Source organism: Morone saxatilis, unplaced genomic scaffold (genome assembly GCF_004916995.1).
Source record: "Morone saxatilis isolate NCDOM2014 unplaced genomic scaffold, NCSU_SB_2.0 Contig17, whole genome shotgun sequence".
In the NCBI taxonomy this organism is placed as follows: Eukaryota; Metazoa; Chordata; class Actinopteri; family Moronidae; genus Morone; species Morone saxatilis.
In genome coordinates this window covers 139,610-144,952 of record NW_023339729.1, presented here as the reverse complement: position 1 = coordinate 144,952, position 5,343 = coordinate 139,610, and positions in this window count along the sequence as shown.

Here is a 5,343-nt window from a genome sequence, read left to right as displayed (position 1 = left end):
TTTTGTCCCAGGTTTTCCTCATTATCGCTTCTATATTACAGAGCATGGAGCCGGCGCTCAGTAAGGCCCAGGTACAGCAGTAACCAACAACCAACCATTTTTGACCATAATTAAGTTCAACAGTTTATGTTCACTGAATCATTTTGTTTTTGATTTTAGATACAGCAAGCTATTGGGGCTGTTGTATAAACCATACCTTATTTTCAAGTCAAAGCTACAGTAGGTCAAATAACTTTTTTTCATATTTGCTGAAACTTTAGAACATGAGATTAAAGGATATGATCATAATATAAATAATAATAATAAAGAATACTCTGCCAGGGAAAGTGTTAAAATCAAGAATGCCTTGTGACTCCCCGTGTGTCTTTGTTGACCCCTAGTGAGGTTGAGACCTCTACAACAAACACTTATGGTTCTTTATTTCCTGATCCTTCATATCTTTTTTCTATTTTTTTCTATTGTAGACTGTAGAATATCAAGAAAAAGTACAGAAGACATGACATGAGTGTCCTCATATAGTTGGAGTGTGGCGGTTCTGTGTGACTACTGGGGTCATAAAGGTCTGATGAGATCAAAACCCTGGCTAACATGGCTTAAAGGTTTCCATCTGACTGAACACTTACATTCACACTTTGTCAGACACTACACTTTTCTACCCTAGATCTCTGTTGTGAGCAAGAAGGAGCTTCACATATTCATTAAAATTCCGTCATATAACGCAGCGAGCAACTGACCCTTGATCAAATCTAGTTTTGCTTTTACACTTTGATCATTTACCAGAAACGCCTTGCTGGCTGGGTGTCACCACAGATCGTGCTGTGTAGGTGAGAATAGTTGTGTAGTGTAGGTGGATGTACAGTAGGTGTGATCGGTGCTCACGCTGCAGCTCACAGTCAAATAATCTAAAATGTCTGATTAAAGTGCTTCACTGTTTAACGACATTTAATGTGACCAGACTGACTTCATACAAATTAAAGATTCCCTCCAACTTGTATTAAGACATACATACAGACCGTAAACTCCTGCTACCTCATTAAAGAATCTCTGAATATGTAAATGTTGTTTTCCTGCTGGACACAAGATGTCTCCTCCTTCACTGTAAAGTCCNNGCACTGGTGGATCACACTGTACAGGTTGCTCCTAGCGGCATAAATTACATATTGTACATTTAAAAGGATTTGTATTAAAATAACAGACAAACCCCAATAAAAGTGTAATTTCTTCAATGTGGACCAACGGGCAGCACTTCAGTATTTGGAAATGAAGACTCAGAGCGTTCCGATTTAGATCAACTTCTGTTTAATTATTCACAACCCCAAAAGAGACAGAAAACAAAAACAAAAGAGGGTCTTTAACAATCCACAGTCATCATTATCATTATATAATTCATCACCACCAGAAGAACAGATACATCCATCTGAATGTTATTTCCCTCTGGATAATATTAATGCTAGACTATATTAGAACATCTCCCATGTGCTTGGTCTAAACACTGTAATACTATTATTACTGTCATTCTTGCTCTAAAGGGACACTGACGTCCTCAGCACAAAGACACCAGAATCATTCACGTCTTTAAGTTGGATATGTAAAGCTCGCCATGCTCAAAGTGATTCGCCTTTGCACTCACTGGTCTGTGTGGTGAGTAAGAGATTATAAGACTGAAGTGGAACACAGGCGACATAGAGGGAAGGAGGATGATGTCAGCACCATACTGTCAGTAGTGCAGCAACGGGACATCTTTCCTCAGCCTTTTACTCTTCATGCATCATTTCCTGCAAGCAGGCCGATGCCTGACTGATCCTCGCTTCCACCACGATTGATTGATAGCAGGTCACACCTGAACCCGGCCGGCGTCAGTCTGCTGGCTTGCGCCACCGTGTGGAGCTCTGTGGTTGCAGCGGCGAGTACAGGTGGAGCATGCACCGTCACATGCAGGAAGCATGCTGATAGATAGCATGTTTGTGTACTGTGGGTGAACAAGGCAACCTTTCATAAAGGCTTTATAAAGTGTAGCTAATGGCTTATTAACGGTTAATGAATCATTGACTAATGTTTAAATATTGGTTATTAATGAGGAAACATTTTGGGTTGGCAGCTTGTGAAGAACCCCACTGACCTGCTGTATGTTTAACCTTTCTATAAGGTAATAATGCAGTTATATAACGTTAATACACCATCATACTCAAAACTGTACATTAACCCAAACAGTGAATTCAGTAACTGGAAGAAGTTTGTGTAAAACCAGTGACCTGGATTCATTTTGAGCAGATTAGTTCTTGTTTAGGGAACGTTTTCTGTCTGCATTTTTATTATTTTTAACAATCATACAGACTTAATAGGATTCTTTTTTGACAAAGTCAGTTTTTTCTTCTCCCTGACGTTTGGCCATCATTCTGTTACACAATTTACTTTACATTTACTTCTCTTCACAGAAGTGTACCTGATGCTGAGCTAATAAGACGAACAAGCTGTAGCTTAGCTTAGAAATGAGTTTAGCTGTAACTCCAGTGTTCACTAAGACTCTGACTGCAGCAGTTTTGGTACCTCAGATTCAGCCCTCCTAGCAATTGGAGGAGAAATCAGGGGCAGGACCTTGGTTGCTTGTTTGGGGGGGATAATCATCCAGTTATCAGTTGTATTATGTCATATAAAAATACAAAGGAATGTAATATAATATACCTCAAATCACTAAATGTTATGCTAGGGGACATTAGCTAGGTTGGTATAATCGCATATTTCCTACTCATTCCAAACTGCATGAATACTACTTCGAAACACACATTTCTTCACATATGCATGTGTAAATAAGATGAACATTTAAAAAGACTGCTGGGAATTTTTTCAAGCTGCCAACCCAAGAAGTCGTTCTTATTTATGACTTATAACTTCTTAAATAAACTGATCTATGACTCATTAGTACATCATTTATTAAGCCTTCAGTTATTATGCTTTATAAACGGTGGCTTATCAGAAGGTGGTACCCATGACTTGCATCAGAAATAACTGCTGTCATGCTAGTGGTCTGAACTATCACCTCTTTCTTAACCTTCTGTTGATTAGATTTTCCCATACTAGCAGAGGGCAGTTGGGCCTGATCCAATCCAAACACCTGCCCTGTATCACAGCCTTTACGCCGCAGATCAGGTCTGTGATCGAGGGTATCTGGACTGTTGGTCAATGCAACCAGTATATCACTGGTCAGTGACACTTTCTGCTGCAGATTCAACCCAATCAGTTGTACTGTCTTTTATGTGCTGTTCTTCTCATTGACAGGTCTAATCAGTGGTGGACTAGGCACAAGTATAGATATGCAAACAGATGTTTAAACTTTTCTTGGATTAGAAATGAAGCTTGTGCTCTCGGGCCCGTTTCAACAATGAATCTGACAAAAAGAGTTGTGGAGCTACAGAGTTATATGCATCTGGCCCAGGGTCTTCTTCTCGTCACGTTGCTCATCATTTCTATCAGATATAATAACTGACGGCTCATTCACAGGGAAACAATATGAGCTGTCCAACAAGCAGTCTGACCGATTTTAAACAAAAGAAGAGAGAATAAAAGTAGACACGTCTATGCCTAAAAGATCAGTTATTAGCCTTTGAAACTCAAATCAAGGTTATAAATATTAATAATAAAAAAAATTACTACAGCAATTTACCAATAACAACCTCAGTGGTATCCTCGGTGATGAGGTCACCAGTCGGCCGGTAGCAGGCTGTCACATGATCACTAATTGGCTGCTGGTCCTGCCGATACACAATGATGAATTTCCAGCTACGGCAGAGTCGTCACTGCTAAGTCCTGCCCCTTTCCAAACTTGGCCTCAGTCAGATTTCTCCTTTCCTGGACTATCTAGTTAGCCAACGATTGATGTAGATTAGTTAGTAAGCTAGTTAGCTAGCGTTCTGCTATATGTAGGTTTTATCTTATAACTCTCTTCAAAATGTGCTTGTCTTTTTTAGCATGGGCGAGCCAAACACATAGCACATCTCAGTACAGGAAAGGAGAAAAGGTGAAGGTTCCAAAAGGGGGCGAGGCTTAAGAAGGGTCAATAACAGCTCTATTAAAGAACCCAGCAGGTAAAAGTCCTTCCTGACGTAAAAAAAAAGAAAGGAGCACATGATTCTCTTTTGAACCCACTGGTCAACCATTTCGGACATGCAGTGTCCCGAAACAAAAAACTGCTAGATAAAAGCTGTGTGTTGCTAGCTTGTAAGTATGCTGTATCACAGCCACACTGTCTCCTTCAGTCACAACAACACTTCCTAACTTCCTAATCCCTGGTCTGCATAACAACCTAACTGTAAAATTTAAACTAACCGCAAATCATATTGATCGACCTTTGCAACTTGAGCTCCATGCAATGACCCTTATGCTTGTTTTTGGGAGTGTTTACAGAATTGTGCGGCCAACGGTACATTCTAGATTACAATTTGGTCACTTTCTGAGATACAGTTCGGACTCATGTGTGCACGTGACAAATCATTGCCAGGCACTTTCAGTTTAAAGACTTCTTGACATGGTTGACGGACAACCCCTAAATTTTACCTCCATCTGCTCACTTCACTGCACTGATGATTCTGAAAGTGACGAAACTTTACTGTACTGTATACAGCTGATTTTAGCTATAGTAAGATATACTAATAAAAGCTGATGAGAGGAGACTGATAAACCAAGAGAAGTACTGATTACGTTTAATGAATGTACAACTTCAGGGTAAAATCTTATGTGCATATTCTACGTCAGGTGGTTCTTCCAAACGATGAATTCTAGAGGCAGTGTCTACTTGTAAACATCCATAAATGACCTTCATCACACCTACATTGCAATTTCATTTCATTACCGTTCAGAATTAGATCTTATGACACACAACTGATTGCAACATTTATACCCCTTCCATTATAAACTATACACATCATGAATGTACTTCCACTGATAGTCTGTGAAAGTTACAGAAATAAAAATATTATGCTTTCTGGTATCATTGTTCACCGCATCAGTTAATGTTAAAAGGACAGATGTGGAGAGGGGGAGGAGAGGAGAGGAGCGGGAGGAGAGGGAGAGGAAAAAGAGGAGGAGGAGAAAAAGGAGCGGAGGAGGAGGAAGTAGGAGGAGGAGGAAGGAGAGGATTGAGTGAAGGACCAGAGGAGTGTTGGCTGGTGGGGACAAGACAAAGTGGGAACAGAAGAGATATTGAGGATACAGTGATTTGGTTCAGCTGTGTCAATCCAAAACAGAGACTCAGCAGGTATACATTATCCAAGTCACGGGTGATAACTAAGGACTACAGTGCCTCCAGGCTCCGTAAAATTCCATAACAACATATACTACATTCATCAG